Consider the following 24,954-nt stretch of genomic DNA (forward strand, 5'->3'; position numbering starts at 1 on the left):
CTTGTTGTGTTTATGCAAACATCAGGCCAAATTGAATACAGTAGATAAATTAATCTTGATTTGTTTTTTTGATAGCCATGGAGGAATTTTAAGAAGAAAAATCCTATTTCAATAGAAGTTGTTAAAGCTAAAATGGTTTCTTTCCCTTCCACCGGACCATTTGTTAAGCATATAGGGATAGTTCAGTTGATAGTTCTGTGTGCCCAGTTCGGGCCTCTAGCAACGGTGGAATAGAAATGCAGTCCGTCTCATGATTGAGCCAGAGGTTCCAAGACAAAGGGAGGAATGAAAGGGCGAGGGCTAGGCTCTCCATCTTGCCCCAGGGTAAGGGCTAGGCCCTCCATCTTGCCCCAGGGTAAGGGCTAGGCCCTCCATCTTGCCCCAGGGTAAGGGCTAGGCCCTCCACCTTGCCCCAGGGTAAGGGCTATGCCCTCCACCTTGCCCCAGGGTAAGTGCTCCATCTTACCTTGGCCACGTGCTTGGCAAGGAGCTTCTTCCCGGAAGTCTAAGCCTCTGCTAGCCACACCCAGGAACAAGACACAGACTTGTGCCTGGCCAATCAGCAGAGCACAGTCCTTTCTCCTCCCCTTCCTCCAACTCCCCCTATATAACCTGTCTCCACACAGAGTTATCTCTCTCTGCTTCCTGCTGCTGTGTCGGCAAGGTGGAGGAGCCGAGCTAGCTCTAATAAAGACTCTTATGCTTTTGCATCGAACATGGCTGGCTCCCTGATGTGGTTTCTTGGGGATCCTGAAATCTGGGCATAACAGTTACAGTGTTACGGTCTCTGGCTTTTTATGTATATAGATTGATTTTAGATAGGCGGACGAGAGAGAGAGAGAGAGGTATTTCAATTTATTGTTCCACCCATTCATTCACTCACTGGCTGACTTTTTTGTTGTTGTTAATCCTCACCCAAGAGTGTTTTTCCATTGACATTTAGAGAGAGTAGAAGGGAGAAGGAGAGACAGAGAGAGAGAGAAATGTTGATGTTTCGACATATCATCGATTGGTTCCTCCTGCATGCACCCTGACCTGGATCCAGGGATCAAGCCTGCAACCGAGGTATGTGTCCTTGACAGGAATCAAATCTGGGACCCTTCTTCTGAGGGCCAATGCTCTACCCACTGAGAAAAACTGGCTGGGGATCATTGGTTGACTCTCCTTTGTGCCCTGACAGAAGATGGAACTTGAAACCTTGGTATATCTGGATGACACTCTAACCAACTGAGCAACACAGCCAGAGCAGGCTCTGTTTTTTTAAATTTGAGCCCAGTTAACCAACAAAAATCTTTGTTGGTGATTAAAAATGGCAGCAGAGTAGGTGGATGCTGCATGGACATAATCCCAGGAACAAGCTGGAAATACAACTGAAATATGAAAAGGCTTCCTGAATAACCAACGAAAAACTTACAGGAGAGAACCCTGATACCCAAGGACCGAAGATGGAGACCAACCACATAGAGACTGGTAGGAGGGGCAGAGTTGCAAAAGGGCTTGCTAGGCACCCACAGACAGCAACTGAAGTCCCAAGGGATATCTCAGCTGGGGGGGGGGGGGAGGGTGCTACTGAGAACTCTGGGATCTAATCCCAAAGTTGGGCTCGCCAGCAGAGAGCACTAAACTGAGGAGGGTACCCACATAACATCTAGCTGTGAAAAGCAGTGGGGTGCTGTCTGCCAGGGAGTGGCAGCTGAACGTTCAGGCACCCTCTTGAAGGGCCAATGCATAAAAATTCTCTGTGGATCCACTCACCTCGTGCTCTGGCAGAGGAAGAGTGAAGTGGACTGGAGCTGTGAGAACAGAACCCAAGACTAGGGACTTAGAGGATGGAGCCCAGAAGGCAGACACCCCAAGTTTGCTGGGATGAGTAATTGCCTTACACAGCAGAGGACATCTTTCCCACATAGACATCTGCCTTGCCTGGGAAAAGACAATGGACACATTTTATTGGAAAACACCTTGCCCTGAGACCACTTAAGAGATTAAAAGTAACAATTAGCTTCTAGGCAGAAGCAACTGCCCACCCTGTTGAAAAAACTCTCGCTATACCTGAGGATGATTGCCGGGGGCAATTCAAGTCAGAATTCTATTAGTCCGCAGACAGAGGAGGTCTCTGGAGGATTTGAGACTTTGCCTGATCCAATTAGTCAGAAACAGCCTTTAACACTGTCCTGCACTAGAGATTGAGAGGTGTAGAGGATCTATCTAATACATAGTCACACACCCAAACAGACAACCAAAATGAGGAAACAAAAGAAACAACCCCCAAATGAAATAACTAGAAAATTCTCCAGAAGAAGAGATAGATGAAGCAGAGATAAGAAATTTATCTGAAACAGATTTCAGAGTAATGATGTTAAAAATGCTCAACAGAATGAAAAAAAAGATATAGTAACTATGAGAAAAGAACAGTCTGAGATAAAGAATGACATAACACAAATGAAGAACATATTGGAAGGAATACACAGCAGATTAGGGGAAGGTGAGGATCAAATCAGTGAATTAGAAGACAGAGTTGAAAATATTACTCAATCAGAGAACCAAAAAGAAAAAAGCAATTAAGAAACAGGACAGCTTAAGGGAGCTGTGGGACAATACGAAACGTAACAATATTAGAATAGTAGGTGTGCCAGAAGAGGCAGAAAGGGAGAAAAGACTAGAGAAGGTGTTTGAAGAAATAATGGTAGAAAATTTCCCTAACCTGGTAAAGGAAAAAGTCACACAAGTTCAGGAGGCACAGAAAACCCCAAACAAGAAGAATCCAAACAGACCCATGCCCAGGCACATCATAATTAAAATGCCAAAAATTAAAGATATAGAGAGAATCTCAAAGGCACCAAGAGAAAAGAAAACTGTTTCCTACAAAGGAGCTTCCATAAGGCTGACACCTGATTTTTCATCAGAAACTCTACAGGCCAGAAGGAAATGGCCGGAAGTACTCAAGGTAATGGAAAGCAAGGATCTGAGACAAAGATTACTATATCCAGCAAGGCCATCATTCAAAATAGATGGTCAAATAAAGAGCTTCTCAGACAAAAAAAAAAGGCTAAAGGAGTTCATCACCACCAAGTCAGCATTAAAAGAACTGCTAAAAGGATTGCTGTAAGGGATTGCTGAGAAGAAGAAACAGAGAGAGAAATCTAGCTATAAAGAATTAAAATGGTTACAAATAATTACCTCTCAATAACAACCCTAATGTAAATGGATTAAATGCTCCAATCAAAAGGTGTAGGGTAGCTGAATCAATACAAAAACATGACCCGAGTATATGCTGTCTAAAAGAGACCCACCTTGAAACAAAAGATACACACAGGATGAAAGTGAAGGGGTGGAAAACAATTTTCCATGCAAATAGAAAAGAAAAGAAAGCTGGAGTAGCAATACTCATATCCCACAAAATAGGCTTTAAAATGAAGGCCATCAGAGGAGATAACAAATGTCACTACATAATAATAAAGGGATTGATCCAACAAGAGGATATAACCCTGGTAAACATTATGCACCCAATATAGGTGCACCTAAATATATTTTTTTAAAAAACTTCTAGAGGACTTTAACAGAGAGATTGACAATAATACAGTCATAGTAGGGGATTTTAACACCCCTCTGACTTCCCTGGACAGATCTTCCAGACAAAAACATAACAAGGAAACAGAGACTTTAAAGGACACACTGGATCAGATGGATTCAATAGACATTTATAGAACACTTCACCCCAACACAGCAGAATATACATTCTTCTCAAGTGCACATGGATCATTTACAAAGATAGACCACATGTTAGGACACAAAACAAGTCTCTACAAGTTCAAGAAGATTAAAATCATATCAAGCATCTTCTCAGATCACAGTGGAATGAAATTAGAAATCAACTACAGTAAAAACACCCAAAAATATTCAAAAACACGAAAGCTAAATCACATTATTAAACAAGAAATGGGTTAACAATGAGATCAAGAAAGAAATCAAAAACTTCCTGGAAACAAATGAAAATGAACACACAACAACACAAAATCTCTGGGACACAGCAAAAGCAGTCCTGAGGGGGAAGTTCATAGTGCTACAAGCATACCATAAAAAACAAGAAAAAATCAGCAATAAACTATTTAACCCTACAACTTAAAGAACTAGAAAGAGAACAACAAGAAAAGCCCAGAGTAAGGAGAAGGAAGGAAATAAATAACATAAATTACTGGGACATGCGCATTCTGGCAAGAGGCAGGTAAATTTCCCCAAGCCTGGAACTGGCCTGGGAGCGGGCGAGTCGCCCAGGCCCTGCTGGCGCCACCATGCTCACACCATGTTGAAGCGCAAGCAGGCGAAGCCCCAGCACATCAACACCAAGAAGGACCGTGGCTCAGAGCCGCCCCAGCTGGTCCCGGGTTCCCTGCCCCAACGGCGCTGGCGGTAGGGGAGCCGGGTGCTTCAGTGAACTACCCCGAGCCTGGTGATGACATGAATGGGGACCGAGCGACAGTAAAGAGGCCTCTTCAGGAGGAGACTCACATCTGTGAGAAATGCTGCGGAGAGTTCTTCAGCGTCTCTGAGTTCTTAGAACATAAGAAAAATTGCACTAAACCTGTCCTCATCATGAACAACAGCGAGGGGCCGATGCCTTCCGAAGACTTCTCCAGGACTGGGCTGAGCCACCAGCCACGCAGTCTAAGCATTAAGGACAGTCACAGGGAGAATGTCAGCAGCTCAGGGGACATGAAGGAGAAGCCAGGGGCAGAGTCTGTCCTGTACTTAAAAATGGAGCCCACCCTGCCACCCACAGCCCAGGACTTAAGCTATTTACCCAAAGGCAAAGTAGCCAACACTAACATCACTCTTCAAGCACTACAGGGCACCAAGGTGACAGTGAATCAGTGGAGCACAGAGGCGCTGCCCGCCCCCCCCCGCCCCCCCCCCCCCCCCCCCCCGCCCCCCCCCCCCCCCGGTGCCAACAGCATCCCATGGATCCTGGAGCAGATCTTGTGTCTGCAGCAGCAGCAGCTACAGCAGATCCAGCTCACCAAGCAGATCCGAGTCCAGGGGAACATGTGGGCCCCCCATGCGCTCCACTCTGATGCAGCGGGAGCTGACACCCTGGAGCCCTTAGGCAGCCAAGTGTCCCAGCAGGTCTCTGCAGCTGTGGCTTTGCTCAGCCAGAAAGCTGGAAGCCAAGGTCTGTCCCTGGACACCTTGAAACAAGCCAAGCTACCTCACACAAGCATCCCTTCCACCACCAGCTCGGTGTCCCCGGGGCTGCTGTCCTTCGCCCTGAGGCCGGATAAGACAAGGGTGCTCCCAAACCGCATCCCCTGTGCTTTGCTACCCCCGACCCCAAGCTCTGTGCTCTTCCAGAGCCCTTTCTCCAAGGTGGCATTAGACGCGTCTAAGAAAGGGAAAGGGAAGCCACCCAACGTGTCCCCGGTGGATGTCAAACCCAAAGACGAGGCCACCCTCTACAGGCACAAGTGTCGGAGCAGTCTCCCATCAGCATTTGTCCGAGCCCAGCCAACCTATGTCAAAGTCGAAGTTCCTGGTGCATTTGGACCCACAACCATGTCCCCAGGCATGGCACCTTTGCTGGCAGGCCAGCCACGCCGCCAGGGCAAGCAGCACGCCTGCACGCGGTGCGGGAAGAACTTCTGGTCAGCCAGTGCCCTCCAGATTCATGAGCGGACTCTCACTGATGAGAAGCCTTTCGTGTGTAACATATGTGGGCGAGCTTTCACCACCAAAGGCAACTTGAAGGTTCACTATATGACGCATGGTGCCAACAACAGCTCTGCTCACCACGGGAGGAAGCTGGCCATCGAGAACACCATGGCTCTTCTAGGAACAGACACAAAGAGGGTCCCAGAGGTGTTTCCCAAGGAAATCATGGCCCCTTCAGTGAACGTGGACCCTGTTGTGTGGAACCAGTATACCACCATGCTCAACGGTGGTCTGGCCATGAAGACCAACGAGATCTCGGTGATCCAGAGCAGAGGCATCCCGACTCTCCCGGTGTCCCTAGGTGCCAGCTCCGTTGTCAGCAACACCACCGTATCCAAGATTGATGGCTCCCAGTCAGTTAGCAGCGACAAAAGCCAGGTCCTGCTAACAGCGTCCCCAAACTCCAGTTCCCTCACTTCCTGGAGGAAAACAGATTGCGGTCAGCTAAGCAATGGGAGAGCCCGTGTGAAGGAGAAATGCAGAGTGACCGCTTGAACTGGATCTTTTGTTTTTGTCATCGTTGTTGTTGTTGTTTAAAAACCCATCTCCTCCTGTTTGTTTTTTTACTGATGTGCAAATGTTTACAGTTGTGACCACAACCTCAGGCACGTCCAACAATCATGATGTTGCTATGCTGCTTTGCAAACACACACACACACACACACACACACACACACACACTAAAACAAACACAGACTAGTTTTGTTTTTTTTAATTTTGGAAGAAGCGGGTCTTGCAAAGTGGCTTCATTACTTGAGACAAACTGTATATATGAAAACTTTGTACAAGCTAGAGGAACTATTTCCAAAGATTGTCCCCTGTTTCAAGTTGGAACTTACTAAACCAAGATGGGAAAGAAACTGCTTAGCCTAACTGGGGAGGGGGAGCTGCATACTTCCGGGACTGTGTGCGGGTAAACGGACTGGGTCTGTCGTCCTTGCTGACCTGCTTTGTATGTCCCTCAACCCTGCTCCCATCTTTTGTTTTGTTTCCTTTTTGAATGTACTTTCCTTTTTATTTTTAACTAAGGTGTGGAATTACAAAATTCCTTCCACCTTGGGACCGTAAATAGGATGCCCTCCAATGGACGATCTTAGTCCCTCGGGAGTCAATGTGTGTGTTGCTGCTTGTTGAAATACAGTTCAGTTGGAGCCCTAAGAGTGCCAGTGTCTTCCCTGCTTCCAGATGCCGCCTTCCTGAACACCAGGACAGGTGGGCACCTGAGCAGGGGACCTCAGGTGACTTGCTTTAGTTCACCAGTGCCTACTCTAGCGAATAAATGAGTCTTTCATTATTGAAGAAACTCATGGAGGGCATGTTTCTGATAAGAGGCTCACATACTGATTTTTTAAAAAATTTGATGTGACTTATGCCAAGTAATTGTGAAGATTCTTTTCCCCCGTGAGTATTGCATGAATGTTACGAAGTTGGAACAGGTGAGTCCTGGGTATGAAAGCTTTAATTTATCTACCTCATTTATTTTTTATTTTTGTAGCTTTAGTCTCTCTTTTCCTATTTTATGACCGCTGAAAGTGTTCCCAGTCCCTGTCTTAAACCTAAGAGTTGATGTATTGGTGGGAGCGTCTGGACCTTCAAGATGTTTTGTGATTTTTTTAATCCCTTTCTTGCATATATAATAAGCAAATGCTGAAACTTTGCTCTGATGGTTTAACCAGGAAAAAGAAGGAAAGACCCTGGTTTCTGAGTCTTTCCCCTCAATGTGGAAATGTACATCAAAATGTGTATCAAAAGTTGGTCTCTGAGTTATTGCACCTGACTTCAGGATAAAAAAAAATTATTATTTTTTTGCCAAGTTGTGCCATTCCTTCTGAAATTGTAAATGAACACAATACTAGAACCTGTTTACACTGTGAAGTGGATATTGTTACAGAGGACATGCCAGAGGTGTGTCACTGTTAGGCCTTGTGAATGTATGATCTACAGAGAAAACCTTCTAGTTTTACCTGCTGATGCTGACTGTTGGAAAATAAATTTTGGTATTTTTCCCCTCAAAAAATAAAATAAAATAAATAACATAGAGACTAAAAAACAATACAAAAAAATCAATGAAACCAAGAGCTGGTTCTTTGAAAGGATAAGCAAAATTGATAAACCTCTAGCCAGGCTCATCAAGAAACAAAGAGAGAGGAGCCAAATAAATAAAATCAGAAACAAAAGTGGAGAAGTAGCCACGAACACCACAGAAATTCGAAGAATTGTAAGAAAATACTATGAACAACTACATGCCAATAAGCTGGACAATGTGGGTGAAATAGACAAAATTCTAAAAAAAAAAAAAAATACATTCTCCCAAAACTGAATCAGGAAGAATAAAAAAACCTGAATAGGCCAATAACAACTGATGAAATAGAAGCTACCACCAAACAAAAGCCCAATCTGGAGAGCTTCACAGGGGAGTTTTTCCAAACATTCAAAGAAGAATTAACACCTATATTCCTCAAACTATTTCAGAAAATTCAAGAGGAAGGACCACTTCAAAACTCTTTTTATGAAGCCAGCATTATCTTAATTCCAAAACCAGATAAAAACACTGCAAAGAAAAAGAATACAGGCCAATATCCCTGATGAACTGAGATGCTAAAATTCTCAACAAAAATATTAGCAAATCGCAGCCAGCAATGTATTTAAAATATCATACACTATGATCAAGTGGGATTTATTCCAGGGAAGCAAGATTGGTACAATATTTATAAATCAATAAACATGATACATCACATAAACAAATTGAAAGACAAAATCAAATGATCATGTAAATAGATACAGAAAAAGCATTCGACAAAATCCAATACCCATTTTTGATAAAAACTCTTAGCAAAGTTAGATTAGAGGGAGCATATCTCAACATGATAAAGGCCATATATGACAAACCTACAGCCAACATCATACTCAATAGGCAAAAACTAAAACCATTTCCCCTAAGAACAGGAACAAGACAGGGATGCCCACTTTCACCACTCCTATTTGACATAGTACTAGAAGTGCTAGCCATAGCAATCAGACAAGAAGAAGAAATGAAAGGCCTCCAAATTGGAAAAGAAGAAGTAAAATTGTCATTATTCACAGATGACATGATATTGTACATAGAAAACCCCAAAGACTCCATCAAAAAATTACTAGACTTAATGAATGAATTCAGCAATGTAGCAGGATACAAAATTAACACCCAGAAACCTATGACTTTTTTATATGCCAACAATGCACTCACAGAAAGAGAAATTAAAAAAACAATCCCATTTACCATTGTACCAAAAAAATTAAGATACCTAGGAATAAACTTAACTAAGGAGGTAAAAGACCTGTACTCAGAAAACTACAGGACATTGAAAAAAGAGATGGAGGAAGACATAAACAAATGGATGAATATACCATGTTCATGAATTGATAGAATCAACATCATTAAAGTGTCCATATTACCCAAAGCAATTTATAGATTCTATGCAATTCCCATTAAGATACCAACAGAATATTTCACAGACCTAGAACAAACTCTCCAAAAATTCATCTAGAATAAAAAAAGACCCCGAATATCTGCAGCAATCCTGAGAAAGAAGAACAAAGTTGGAGGGATCCCAATACCAGATATACAGATATATTATAAAGCCACTGTTCTCAAAACTGCCTGGTACTGGCACAAGAACAGACATTTAGACCAATGAAACAGAACAGAGAACCCAGAAATCAACCCAAGCCATTATGCTCAATTAATATTTGACAAAGGAGGCAAGAGAATACAATGGAGTCATGATAGTCTTTTCAGCGAATAGTGTTGGGAAAATTGGACGGATACATGCAAAAAAATTAAACTAGACCACCAACTTACACCATACACAAAAATAAACTCAAAATGAATAAAGGACTTAAATGTAAGACAGGAAACCATAAAAATCTTAGAAGAATCCATAGGCAGCAAAATAGCAGACATATGTTGTACAATATCTTTACCAATACAGCTCCTAGGGCAATGGAAACTAAGGAGAAAATAAACAAATGGGACAACAACAAAATTAAAAGCTTCTGCACAGCAAAAGAAACCATCAACAGAACAACAAGAAAGCCCACTGCATGGGAGAACATATTTGCCAATGTTATCTCTGATAAGGATTGAATCTCCAAAATTTATAGGAAACTCATACTACTTAACAAAAGAAGGATGAACAATCCAATCAGAAAATGGCCAAAGGCTCTAAATAGACACTTTTGGAAAGAGGACATGCAGAAGGCCAAGAGATATATGAAAACATGCTCAAAGTCACTAATCATCTGAGAGATGCAAATCAAAACAACAATGAGGTACCATCTCACACCTGTCAGAATGGCCATCATCAACAAATCAACAAATGACAAGTGCTGGAGAAGATGTGGAGAAAAAGGAACCCTTCTTCACTGCTGGTGGGAATGCAGACTGGTGTGACCACTGTGGAAAACAGTATGGTGTTTCCTCAAAAAAATTAAAAATGGAACTCCCATTTGACCCAGTGATCCCACTTCTAGGAATATATCCCAAGAAATCAGAAACACCAATCAGAAAGGATATATGCACACTTATGTACATAGCAGCGCAATTTACAATAGCTAAGATTTGAAAACAGCCTAAGTGCCCATCAGCAGATGAGTGGATTAGAAAACTGTGGTACATCTACACAATGGAATACCACACTGTAGTAGAAAAGAAGGGACTCTTACCATTTGCAACAGCATGGATGGACCTGGAGAACATCATGCTAACCGAAATAAGCCAGCTGGAGAAAGATAAATATCATATTATCTCACTCATTTGTGCAATATAATGAACAACATAAACTGATTAACAAAAATAGAACCAGAGATTCTCACATCCAGTCGGCCTGGAGGTCAAATCCCTCTAGTATTAACTACAACAATCAAGGCTTAACTACAACAAGACTGTGCACTTAGGGGGTGCACCAAGAAAGCGTAAAAAATGCAGAGACAAAGAAACAGGACGAAACTATCAAGGGAGGATATTGCGTTCAGAACCACACTTTTAAGTTCTCTGTAGAACTGTCTAGAAGCCGCCGATAAACTTATTGAGATCTACAAGAAATCTAATGAGACCCTCGATGCTGTGATAACTAATCTTATGTCAATTACACCTTGGGGGGTGACAGGAAGATGGAGTTATTTGTCAAATAGCACATGTAATATACCTCATATAGAGTGCTTGGTATTTCATAGGATCTCAAATGGTAACTATCACATAAGCCATAAAAGGCTGCACACAGAAAGCTGTGTCTTTTCTAGTCAGATGGGAAGCAGCAGAGACCAACAGAGCCTGTAGAAGCAAGCTTCAGTCATGAAAGCTTAGGTTCAAGAGTCTAGCCTAAATAACAAGGTCTTTCCCAAAATCCAGTAAAGGACTAATTTTGCCACTCCTCCTGCCTTTGTGCTGAAGCTCATACCCCCACCAGGGGGCAGTCTCAGCAGCTGTCTTGTGGGGAAGCATGGGACTTGGTTGGAAAGTCTGGAAGGAAGATTCTCTGAAAGGTCAGAGGCCTCTAGGGGACCTTGCCAAAGGGCAGCCACTACCTTGACTTTTCCACCAAACAAGTCTGAGCCCCTGGATGTTTACTTAGACATGCCTTTGCTTAGAGGACAGGATAGATACATATACTTTCTCAAGGATGCTTACCCTGCTAATTGTATCTAGAGGTTAATTTTAGTTCAAGCTGTTGGGACAATAAAAGCCAAACAAGGCAGGCAATTGAGGCTTTTTTTGGCTCCTTATGCCAACTAGTCCCTTAGCTTCTCTTTCACAGACAAAGAGAAAAAAAGAGTTTTTATTGGTAATATCTTATTTTTCAGTGTGCACAAAAGTATTCCCCCAAATATCTGAAAGAGATAATCATATATCTAGAAAGATACAACCTCAATTATAGAGGGTCCTAATATAATATGATACAATATTCACATTTGTGCCTGTGCTATATATAAAACAATTAACGTACTAAAGTTTTGTAGTTTATTTCCTTCAAACAAAATTGTCATAAGCAACTCTAAAAACACCATGAAAAGGGGACATTTGTAATACTTTCAACAATAAAGATTTAAATTTTTCAAAAAAATAATAAAAACAAACACCATGAGACTAACCAAAGTCACAACACTAAAAGTTGACCTTCCTGGCCTCCTTTGAGAACTCCTCTCCAGAGCTTTTCAATCCCTGATTCAATACAAAGACGGACAACAGAAGATGAAGAAGGGAGTTGGGAAGAAGAGGGGAAGGAGGAGAAGGAAGAAAGGAAGGAAGGACTGGAGAGGGGAATAAGAAAAAAAAAATAAGAAGAAAAACAAAAGAGGAGAAAAGGTCCTTTCCATTCCTTTGCTCTTTTTACATGGATGTGTGGAAGAGGCAACGTGTGTCCACAAGAGGGCACATGCTCAATTGAAGTCAACCCTGTACCTTTAGGAGAAAGAAAGAAAGAAAGAAAGAAAGAAAGAAAGAAAGAAAGAAAGAAAGAAAGAAAGGAAGGAAGGAAGGAAGGAAGGAAGGAAGGAAGGAAGGAAGGAAGGAAGGAAGGAAGGAAGGAAGGATAGAGCTCAGCCAGTGTGTCTCAGTGATTGAGCATCAACCTATGAACCAGGAGATCAGGGTTCAATTCCCAATCCATTCCCACTCCGGTGGGGACACATGCCCACATTACAGGCTCGATCCCCAGTGTAGGGTGTACAGAAGGCAACTGATCAATGATTCTCTCTCATCATTGATATTTCTATCTCTCTCTCTTCCCCTCCCTTCCTCTCTGAAATCAATAAAAAATACTTTTTAAAACTGGAACCCTAGTTGGTGTGGCCCAGTTGGTTGGGCATCGTCATGCACCCTGAAAGGTTGCTGGTTGGCTTCCCTGTTAGGATACATGCTGGGGTTGCAGATCACTCTTACATGGATGTTTCTCTCTCTCTCTCTCTCTCTCTCTCTCTCTCTCTCTCTCTCTCTCTCTCTCCTATCTAACTATCTATCTATCCATCCATCTATCTCTTCCTCCCTCCTCTCTTTCTAAAAATAAAAATTAAACTAAAAAAAAAAAGACAAGAGAAATAAAGATGCAGGTGTGCACAGCCCTGGGGCCTGTACCCTGCAGCAGTGAGAGGCGAGAGCAAGAGGAGTTCAAGGAGGCCAGAGGTGGGAACTCTGGTGCATGTGGATTGGGCACGCATGCCCTCTGTGGCTCCTTGATCAGAGCAGCACAGATGGAAAGCCTGTTGTTATATAAATTTTATAACCTAGGGCTGGACTCAGATGATCTGCAGGCAACAGAAGCATCTTGTTGCCCTCTGGTGGTTACAGCAAAGTAAAACTGGTGGGGAATTTAGCACTAAACTCGGGTGCAAGGGATGGATTTGTTCCTCCAGGCAGAAATTCCTGACCTTGCAATTTGTATTAAAAACATTCAGAGTGCCCTAACCGGTTTGACTCAATGGATAGAGCATCGGCCTGCGGACTGAAGGGTCCCGGGTTCGATTCCAGTCAAGGGCATGTACCTTGGTGGCGGGCACATCCCCAGTAGGGGGTGTGCAGGAGGCAGCTGATTGATGTTTCTCTCTCATCGATGTTTCTAACTCTCTATCCCTCTCCCTTCCTCCTTCCTCTCTGTAAAAAATCACTAAAATATATTTTAAAATAAATAAATAAAAATAAAAGCATCCAGAGCTCATGACTCTCACGGTCATCATTTCACCAAATGTACATGTCCCTCTGATTCTGTTGTGGATGTGACATTCCCTCAGCACCTGTGGTCTGGAGACCTGCTGGCACAGTGGATAGTGCCTTTGTCTCCGCATGCTCCTTCCCACCTTTTGGGATTTCTAGGTGTGCATTCTGACAGGCTCCCAGCCTGACCACTGGACTCCTCAGGAATACCCAAGACCAGGACTGCACAGCAGCTCTGCCAGCATCTGGCCAGGAGGCTGCTGGCACAGTACTCTTCTTAAAATCTACACTAATAAAAGAGAAAGATTCAAATTAACCATCACTCTGCTACACCCAAAAGCCACGCCCACCAGCCAATCAGAAGTCAGTATGCAAATTAACCCAACTAAGATAGCCGTGGCCACGGAACTGGGATGAGCAGGAAGCTTGGGTTGCCTCTGGCAATGGAGGAAGCCAAGCTTCCCACCTGGTCTGGCCCGCCCTGGGCTCCACTCAAGGCTACAAAGTTTCAATTATAGAAGATAAATAAGTCCCAGATACCTGTTTCCAGGCCGCCCTGGAAAAAAAAGAAAAGAAAAAAAGGAGAGGCTGGAAGCTTGGGTCCCTGGGGGAAGTGGCCAGCCTGAAAACAGCCATCAGCCCCTCACCCAGGCTGGCCAAGCACCCCAGCGAGACCCCCCCACCCTGAAGGCATGGTGACCAGCCTGCAAACAGCCCTCAGCCCCTCACTCAAGCTGGCCACACCCCCATGGGGTGAGGGTCCCCGCTGGGGGGCTTGGCCAGCCTGAAAAAGGCCTTCAGCCCCTCACCCAGGCTAGCCAGGCCCCCCAGTGGAACCCCCACCCTGATCTGGGACACCCTTCAGGGCAAACCAGCCAGCCCCCACCTGTGCGCCAGGCCTCTATTCTATATAATAAAAGGGTAATATGCAAATTCACCCTAACAGCAGAACAACTGGGAATGACTGGTCACTATGACACACACTGACCACCAGGGGGCACACACTCAATGCAGGAGCTGCCCCCTGGTGGTCAGTGCACTTCCACAGGGGGAGCTCTGCTCAGCCACAAGCCAGGCTGACGACTGCCAGTACAGCGGTGGTGGCGGGAGCCTCTCCTTAGCAATGCTAAGGATGTCTGACTGCAGCTTAGGCCTGCTCCCCGCTGGCAAGTGGACATTCCCCAAGGGGTCCCGGGCTGCCAGAGGGATGTCTGACTGCCAGCTTAGGCCCAATCCCCCAGGGAGCTGGCCTAAGCCAGCAGGTGGACATCCCCCAAGGGGTCCCAGACTGTGAAAGGGCACAGGCCGGGTTGAGGGACCCCCCACCCGGAATGCACAAATTTTTGTGCACCAAGCCTCTAGTCCTATATAATAAAAGGCTAATATGCAAATCAACCTGTCGCTATGACACATACTGACCACCAGGGCCAGACGCTCAACACAGGAGCTGCCCCCTTGTGGTCAGTGCACTCCCACAGGGGGAGCACCGATCAGCCAGAAGTCAGGTTTACAACTGGCGAGTGCAGCGGTGGTGGCAGGAGCCTCTCCCACCTCTGTGGCAGCGCTCAGGACCCCTCGGGGGATGTCTTCCCGCTGGCTTAGGCCCCATCCCCATGGTGGACATCCCCCAAGGGGTCCCAGACTGCAACAAGGTGCAGGCTGGGCTGAGGAACCCTCCTCCCACCTCCAGTACATGAATGTCGTGCACAGAGCCTCTAATATTATATATTTTGACCTTTGAGTCAGCAAGCCAATTAATTTTAGAAGAGCACATGACTTTTAATAAACAGTAAGAATGGACATTGTGCAGGGAGCTCATAACTGAAAACGCCCCACTCACCACCCAAGACAAGGTGCATCTTTGCCTTCCCACTCTTGGGGAACCACAGAATGCCTGAAATCCACAGCTGGAGTTTGGACATAGAGTGATGCTTTAGGCTTTATAGTTCCTCCTTGCAGGGGAACTTTTCTTGGGTCCATGTTAAAACACAATAGTTGGGGAAGGTGTGTGAAATGGGTGGAAGGGGTCAAAAGATACAAACTTCTAGTTATGAGATAAATAAATCCTGGCATGTAATGGACAGGGTGGTGATTGTGGTTGACACTGCTGTGTCATACATCTGAAAGTGGCTAAGAGAGTAGATTTTTTTAAATTATGTATTGGTTGATTTTAGAGAGAAAAGAAAGGAGCAAGAGAAACTCTGATTTGTTGTTCCACTTATTCATGCATTCATTGGTTGATTCTTGTATGTGCCCTGACCAGGGATCCTTGGAATATGGGGAGGATGCTCTAGTCAACAGAGCTCCCTAAGCTCTCTAGTAAACAGAGCTGGACAAAGCAAGAGAGTAGATCTTAAACTCTCTCATCACAAGAAAATAATTTAACTATGTGTGATGATGGATATTAACTAAACTTCAACTTATTTAGCAATATAAGTTGGCCCTCTGTGTCCCAGGGTTCTGCATCACAGGATTCAACCAAATGATGGAAAATATTCAAAAAGTTACATTGTTACTGACATATATTATGTAGTTAGGCCTACAATTGTTGCATTTGGAGACTCCCCCCCCTCCCCCGCCATTATTCCCTAAACAATACAGTATAGCAACTATCTACATTGCGTTCACATTGTAATATAGTACTCTATAGAGATGATTGGACATAGGTTATTTAAGGGACTAGGACATCCACAGATTTTTGTGTGTCAGAGGGTCCTGGAAGCATTGGTAGATACCAAGGGACATATATCAAATGATTATATTTTACACCTACAACTAATACAATGTTATATGTCAGTTATATCTCAATACAAAAAAATACAATGGCGTTCACAAACAATGATTGGAAACTTTCTGTATGTACCAAAATCACCTAAAGCAGTGGTCCTCAAACTTTTGTGTTTAAGATACTCAGCTGGGGGCACTCTCCCTCCCCCCTTTCCCCAGGTGCTTTACCATTAGTTTCCTCACTCCCAAGTTCCAAGGGCCCTTCCTTTACCTCTATAACCTGTTTCCTAAGCCCATTTCTTATGGAAATTACTTCTTATACCTCTGTGATTTCAAAAATAAATGTTCTCTTACAAAAAAAAAAAAAAAAAGATACTCAACTGGGGAGTTTAGGGAAAAGGAAGGCTTCTTTGACCCCGTTCCCAACAATTTTAGGACCTAGGAGCCTAGGCCTTAAAGATACTTAGATGGTGGTGATACAGTCTGTTCCCCCTGCATGTTGAGAAATACTTACTGGTGGAAAGGTGGGTTCTGAAGGCTCCTGCTTAGTTCATCCCTTTGGGGAGGTTTGTGGAGGCTGTTGGCCATCAGCATTACAACAAACACACTTCACTAACTGACTAACTGCTCTTTAAGAACTCATAGTGCGACATGTCTTTCACATCCTATATAATAAAAGCCCAGTGACCATAATGGCAGAACGACCAGAACGACCACTTGACCAGTCACTATGAGGTGCACTGATCACCTCTTGGTCCCCTTCCCCGGCCAGCAGGCTCCAATCACCAATGGCAAACGGGAACTGGGGTGGGTGGCAGGGGATGCAGGTGGTGCCAGGCCAAGGCCCCCACCCCACTGGTCGCTCCACACACAGAGGGCAACCTGCAGCAGTGGTGGGGCTGGCGAGCGGGCAGCAATGGCTGATCTCTTGGTCCCTCCCCCGGCTGTCAGGCTCCCATTGCTGGATGGTGAATGGGGAACCAGGGTGGGTGGCGGTGAGATGGCCTCGATCACCGGCCAAGCTGAGGGACTCCATCCATGCACAATTTCGTGCTTTGGGCTTCTAGTGTTTTATAATTGAAAACCAAAGAAAGAAATGCATTTACCATCGTATCTAGTACTTATGTATTTACGTGTATGTAAATAACCAGGCATGTATTGTGAGGACTATAGGGCAATACAATCCATAATGGCCATTTGTAAGCTTCCTGCTTAGGTCTGATCAAATAATTGAATTGATACCCTCCCCTGGGAACTGACTTTTAGGCCACTTCACAATGGACATTCCACTTGCTTAAACCACATTCCACTTGCTAAAACCATTATCTCTCCCCTCCAAAGTTTCCCAGGATCCGGATCTGCACAGAGAATTTTCCGCCCAGAAAAAGCCCACCTAGAGTCTTTTAAAAACCTCTGTCTCCCCATGTTTGAGAGCTGGCACCATTTTGGGGCTCAGCCCTATCTGGTAGCCAGATGACCTAATCTACACTAATAAAAGAGAAACATGCAAATTGGTGTCACTCCACTACACCCACCAGCCAATCAGGATGAGTATGCAAATTAACCCAACAAATATGGTGGTTAATTTGCATATGCAGGCACCGAGGGAAGGCTGAAGGCTCCGCCCAAGCAAAGACTCAAGAGGCTTGCCTTGGCTGCTGACTTCTCAGCGGTCCGAGGAGTTGGCTGCGGGCTAGCCGGACTCCTGGCCACCGTGCGGGAGACAGCGGCCACCTGGAAGCTTTGGTCTTTCCGCGGCTCCACTCGGGGCAGAGGAACCGGGTCAATTTATAAATTCATTAAGAATTGACAAGAGACTACTGTCGAGGAACCAAGATGGCGGCATAGGTTAACGCCAGAGTTTGCTGCCTCGAACAACCACTTCAAAAATACAACTAAAAGACGGAACATACATCACCCAGAACCACAGAAAGGCTGGCTGAGGCGAAATTCTACAACTAGAAGGAAAGAGAAAACCATACCGAGACTCAGAGGAGGCGCAGTGCGGAAGTCAAATACTAAGATATTAATTTTGGGAGACCGGGAAGATGGCGGCATAGGTAAACACCGGAGACTGCCGCCACGGACAACCACTTCAAAAATACAGCTAAAAGTCGGAGCGGACATCAACCAGAACCACGGGAAGGCTGGCTGAGGAGAGTCTCTTCAACTAGAAGCAAAAACAACAGCATTCCAACGCTCAGCGGAGGCGCAGTGTGGAAAATTTAAAGGTACGGTGGTGCGGTGTTGAGGGTGCGCGCACAAAGCGGGCTGGCGGCTGAGGGCGCGGTTGTCGTTTTCAATCAGGAAGGAGTCTCAGACTCTGGGCTACAGATCCGGGCGAGTCTCTAGGGACCCAGACTCAAATGGGAGAAGCGGGACTGTCTGGCTACGGCCCCTCCGAGGTTTGCAGCGGTTGTTGGGACAGAGAGGCAGAGCCCCTGGGGATGGACTGAGAGCAGCCATAGCTGCTCCCTCCCCCCGCCCTGTTGAGCCCGCCCCGCCCAGGCCCTGCGCACAACCATTTGCCAACCGCCTCAGGCAAAGGCTGGAATAACGCCTCCCCAGAAGACAGACGTTTTCCACAGCTGATTCCTACAGCCAGTCGGCCTGGTGGTCAAATCCCTCTAGTGTTAACTACAACAATTAAGGCTTGGCTAGAACAAGACTGCGCACAGAGACCACAAGGGGGGGCACCAAGAAAGCATATAAGATGCGGAGACAAAAAAACATGACAGAAATGGAAGATATGGAGCTAAGAATCGCAATTTTGAGGGCTTGCCATAAATTTGTGCAGAGCCTCACGAAAACTAATGAGACCCTCGATGCTACGATAAAGAAATTAGAAAGTAAGCATACACGGACTGAAATAAAGAATATTATACCCAATAGCAGACCAGAGGAGCACAAGAATCAAACCAAAGATTCGACAAAAAACACCCAATTGGAAAAGCAAAATGAAAAAAGAATCCGAGAGTGTGAAGATAGTGTAAGGAGCCTCTGGGACAGCTTTAAGCGGTCTAATATCAGAATTATTGGAGTGCCAGAAGATGAGAGACAGCAAGATATTGAAAACCTATTTGAAGAAATAATGGCAGAAAACTTCCCCCACCTGGAGAAAGAAATGGACTTACAGGTCCAAGAAGCGCAGAGAACCCCAAACAAAAGGAATCCAAAGAGGACCACACCAAGACACATCATAATTAAAATGCCAAGAGCAAAAGACAAAGAGAAAATCTTAAAAGCAGCAAGAGAAAGAGGCTCAATTACCTACAAGGGAATACCCATACGACTGTCAGCTGATTTCTCAACAGAAACTTTGCAGGCCAGAAGGGAATGGCAAGAAATTTTCAAAGTGCTGAATACCAAGAACCTACAACCAAGATTACTTTATCCAGCAAAGCTATCATTCAGAATTGAAGGTCAGATAAAGAGCTTCACAGGAAAAACTAAAGGAGTTCATCACCGCCAAACCAGTATTATATGAAATGCTGAAAGGTATCCTTTAAGAAGAGGAAGAAGAAGAAAAAGGTAAAGATACAAATTAGGAACAACAAATATGCATCTATCAACAAATGAATCTAAGAATCAAGTCAATAAATAACCTGATGTACAGAATGAACTGGTGATTATAATGAATCAGGGACATAGAAAGGGAATGGACTGACTATTCTTAGGGGAAAAGGGGTGTGGGAGATGCGGGAAGTGACTGGACAAAAATCATGCACCTATGGATGAACTCAGCGGGTGGGGAGTGAGGGTGGAGGGTGGGGTGGGAGCTGGAAGGAGGGGAGTTATGGGGGGAAAAAAGAGGAACAAATGTAATAATCTGAACAATAAAGATTTAAAAAAAAAAATAAATAAATAAATAAATAAATAAAGATATTAATTTTGGAAAAAAAAAAAAAAAGAGGCTTGCCTTCTCTGCTGCAGTCAGAGCAAAGGCCTGGGTCCTGGGTGCCAGAGAAAAACCAGTGCCGGCAGCCAGGGGAAGGAAGGCCTATTGCTTGAATCTCTTTGTGCAACGAGCCTCTAGTAAATTTATAATCCCTTACCACTTTGGCCTTCAGTGACCCTAATATTTGGTGCCAAAACCCAGGAGTGTTCAATGGGGATGGGGAGCCATTGTCCCGGCTTTGATCACCCCAGGTTTGCCACTCAGAGCAGTAGGCAGTGGCAGCTTGACCTGGGCTTGCCTCCAAATCCTACTCGGGTGACTCGATTGCTGGCCTCGATTAGGCCTCCCTTGCTTATGGACCCTCCCGAACCAGCCAAGGAGGGTGCTAGATCCAGAATCTCTCCTTCTCCATTGCTGACCCTCCATCCCATACTGGCCAATCTTCTCTAGGTGAGTGACATTTCACAGTTTCTCTCATCTCAAGTCTTCTGCCCACTCTCTCTCACTGACTTGTCGAAAGTCTCTCATCTCAAAAGTCCTACCGCTAGGCCAGCAGACTCCTCAGCTGTTTGGCTTTGGGTCCTTCTGGATTGGGGACTCCCAGTCCAGAGGGTTACCCCTAATTTCTCATAATGATTTGTTTAGCAGCAGGGATGCCTGCCCTAAACAGTCACTCACACTTCCTCTCTCATGGGCCATGCGACATTCCCTCTGCACACTAACGGGGGAGGTCATGCCCAATCACCTCATTTTCTTTTGTAACAATATTTGGCCACAATATACACTAAATAATAACTTTCAATGGCCTGAAAATGACACTTTAAATTTTCACACATTGTCTGGTTTAGATAATTGCTGTCACCACAATGGAAAATGGTCAGAGATTCTCTACATGCAGGCCTTTTGCAACCTCTGGTCCCAACCCTCTCTCTGTCAGTCCTGCTCTATCCATTAGAACCTTCTCCTTCACACAAACATACTCCTAACACTTCTGATTCTGAACTTACTTTTGACCCAGCAGACCACCGACTTCCATCCCCTTATGTGCCCCTTCCCTTACCTGTAGTAGATTCCCAAAACCCAGACCCTCCTAATCAGCAACCACCTTCTCCCCCAACCCCTGAGAGCCTAAATCCCGAGAACTCCAGCTCCAAAACAGCCTTTTCCCATCTGACACTCACTCTCAGGCCACCAAAGACTGCCTTCCTTAACAGCCTCTTCTATTCACACGCCCATTACACCCCTGAGGGAGGTAGCAGGAACTGAAAGCGTAGTCTGAGTCTACCTCCCATTCTCTGTCTGACCTTGCACAGATTGAGAGGCATCTCGGGACTTTTTTCACTGACCTGACTAAGGAATTTGAGTACCTGACCCAGTCCTATGACCTGACCTGGCATGACATCTAAGTCATCTGGTCTTCTCTCTCCCAGAGGAGAAGGAGTGTGTCTGGCTAGCAGCTCAGGACCATGCCAAGGCCCTCGATAGACAGTCCTCAATGGCCAACCTGGTTGGCGCTGATGCAGTCCCCTGAACTAACCTGAGGTGGCACTATCAGGTCAGTTCTCCAGGACATCGGCTCCATAGCCATATGATCATCTGTCTTATTGTCAGACTCAAAAAGGCTACCCATAAGGTGTCCAACTATGACAAACTTACCTAAATCACTCAGGGCCCTGACAAAAACCCAGCTCTCTTTCTCTTCCACCTCACAGAGGCCTTACAGAAATTTACCACCTTAAACTCCACCTCCCCAGAGGGAACGCTTCCTCTGAACATCCATTTTATATCCCAACTAGAGGCCCAGTGCACGAATTCGTGCAGCAATGGGATCCCTTGGCCTGGCCTGCAGATCGGTCCGAAACTGGCTCTCCGACATCTCCCAAGGGGTCCCAGGTTGCGAGAGAGTGCAGACCAGGCCGAGGGACCTCACTGGTGCACGATCAGGGCCAGGGAGGGACAGGGGAGGTTGGCCAGCCAGAGAGGGACTGCGGGACGGCTCCAGGGTGTGTCTGGCCTGTCTCACTCAGTCCCAATCAGCCAGACCCCAGCAGCAAGCTAACTTACCAGTTGGAGCGTCTGCCCCCTGGTGGTCAGTGCATGTCATAGCAACTGGTTGAGCGGCCTTAGCATATCATTAGCATATTACGCTTTGATTGGTTGAACAGACGACCCGATCGGATGACCACACACAGCATATTAGGCTTTTATTATATAGGATCAGCCCCTGACATATGCCACAAACTTCAAAAAATAGACAAAGATCCACAAACCCCTCAAAAAGACCTCATTAACCTGGCCTTTAAGGTCTTTAATAATAGAGATGAGGAAACCCAAATCCAAAAACAAAGGTGAGATCAGGCCAAGGCTGAGGCCCAGAGGAAGCCTTCCAGCTCCTAGCCACCACCCTCAAGAACCCCAAACAAAATGTCGGTCCTCCAACCAAGGGTAAGTCAGGGGCTTACTCTCCTCCAGGCCCATGCTTCAAATGCAATAAGGAAGGACACTGAACCAAGTCCTGCTCAAACCTGAGACCCCTGTTTTTCCCTGCCCAAGGTGTGGAAGTGAAGGCCACTGGAAATCAGACTGTAGTCTGGCCCCTCCAGTTAGGACCTCAGACAGTCCAGCAAGGCCACCCTCTGGATCCAGTTTGGAGCTCCCAGACCTCCTGGGACTGGCCACCAAAGACTGAAGCTGCCCAGGCCCTGACAGTGCCCCACAGAATTACATCACCAGAACAGAGCCTTGGGTAATGATTGTGGTGGCAGGAAAACTGATCTCCTTTTTAATTGACACTGGAGCCACTTATTCTGCCCTCCCCGAATTCTCTGGGACCCTTATCCCCTACTCAGTCTCTATTATGAGGGTTGACAGATTAGTCTCACAGCCATTAGCCACCTCACCTCTACACTGCATCTTATTAAATACCCCCATTCACTCTTTTCTAGTTCTACCTCAATGCCCAACTGGAGCTACCAGGTATTCCCTCATAAAACCCAGTTGTCCCAAACAGCTGACATCTACTTCAGTTTGACTCTCACTCCACAAAACCGCACCATTCCTTAAACTGTAAACGCCTTACCTCCTCCATGACTTTCCCCTCCTCTAAACAAGAAATACTCTCCTTTCTAGGGCTTGCTGGATATTATCGCCTCTGAGTTCCTAACTTCAGTCTTCTCACAAAGCTCCTCTATGACATGGTAAAGGGACCCCCACCCCTCACTGAGCCTTTAGATCCCAAGGCCAGCATTCTCACCTCTTTAATGCTGTGAAAACTGCTCTGACCTCAGCACCTTCTCACTCCCTTTCCCCCCCTTTCCCAAAGGACAACTTTCTTTTTTCTTTTTTTAAAAGATATTTAGGAGACATCTTTATTTCAATTCTGATTAGAAGAAAGTTTTAAATACAAATAAGGGAAGACCATGCAGAAAATCTGACTACTGAATATGTAATCAAAATGAAATCTATATATATATAAAAGGCTAAGTGACCATCCAACCATCTGACCAGTAGCTATGACATGCAATGACCACCAGGGGGCTGACGCTCAAGGCAGGAGCTGCCAAGCTGCAGTGACTTGGCAGAGAGGAGGGAGCCCAATTCTAGGCTATGTCACCCAAGAACTACCCTCTCGCAATCCGGGACCCCTCAGGGTATGTCAGAGAGCCAGTTTCAGCCCGATCCCCAAAGGCCAGGCCGAGGGACCCCACCTGCCGGAGGGACCCCACTCACTCTGCAGATGCCCTTTGAGGCAAGGCACCACCCCACACTTGGCCGGCCAGGGAGGGACCATGGGAGGTTGGCTCCAGGGCGTGTCTGGCCCATCTCCCTCAGTCCCACCCCACTGGCTACATTCTAATTAATTTCTTTTCAATGTGCACAAATCCATGCACTGGGGCACTAGTATATTTTTTTTATTTAAAAAATGTAAAGTATTACATATAGTATTACATATGTCTCCTTTTCCCCCCATTGACTTCTCCCCGGCCACCCCCATCCAAGAACAACTTTCTTTACTGCAAAATTATGAACACTTACTTAACAGTCTGGCTACTATCAGAAGCTGAACTCATTCTCACCCAAACCTAGGCATGTTATCTCTAAGGAAAAAATGGCAGTTTTAAATCCAAGTGGCTAGAGGCCTGGGAACAGGATGCTGGGCCTTTTCCCTCCTCCCCCCACCCCCCCGCCTCCGCCTTTTCTCCAGCCTCATATGCCTATACATAATTTTCCAAAGGGTTTGGAGCATTGCTGGGTTAAATAATAAACATCTAAATATTTTAAAATAGCATAAAACACTGAAACATTGATTGCTAGACATGTTTTAATTCATCTGCTCTTAGTTTTTATTACAGAAGGTCTCTTATACTTTGTTGAGTGTATATTTTCTTGAGAGTAAGAGTGTGTTTAAAGTCTATTCATAAATGTAAATGCTTATTGTTTACTTTTTTACTAAAGCTCGTTCTTTTTTTTTATTGTTTAAGGTATTACAAATAGTAGTACATATGTCTCTTCCCCCCTGCCAACGGACCTCCCCCCGGCCTCCCCTAACCCCCGGCACTTGCCCTCATCCCCTTGCCCTCAGTGTCTTGTGTCTGTTGGTTGTGCTTATATGCATGTATACAAGTCCTTCGGTTGATCTCTTACCTCACCAACTCTCCACTACCTTCCTGCTGTAGTTTGACAGTCTGTTCGATGCTTCTTTGCCTCTGTCTATTTTTGTTCAACAGTTTGTAATGTTCTTTATTACCCATAAATGAGTGAGATTATGTGGTATTTATCTTTCAGTGACTGGCTTATTTCACTTAGCATAATGTTCTCCAAATCCATCCATGCTGTTGCAAATGGTAAGAATTCCTTCTTTTTTACAACAGCATAGTATTCCATTGTGTCGATGTACTACAGTTTTCTAATCCATTCATCTGCTGATGGGCATTTA

General features: G+C 45.2%; 1 pseudogene; it reads left to right on the top strand.

Moving 5' to 3' along the window:
- The first annotated feature begins 4,303 nt into the window (after positions 1-4,303).
- LOC139011526 (sal-like protein 4 pseudogene) lies at positions 4,304-23,081 on the top strand (annotated as a pseudogene).
- The last annotated feature ends 1,873 nt before the right edge of the window (positions 23,082-24,954 follow it).

Source organism: Myotis yumanensis, unplaced genomic scaffold (genome assembly GCF_028538775.1).
Source record: "Myotis yumanensis isolate MYYU_CA2020_CCGP unplaced genomic scaffold, mMyoYum1.0.hap1 SCAF_5, whole genome shotgun sequence".
In the NCBI taxonomy this organism is placed as follows: domain Eukaryota; kingdom Metazoa; phylum Chordata; class Mammalia; order Chiroptera; family Vespertilionidae; genus Myotis; species Myotis yumanensis.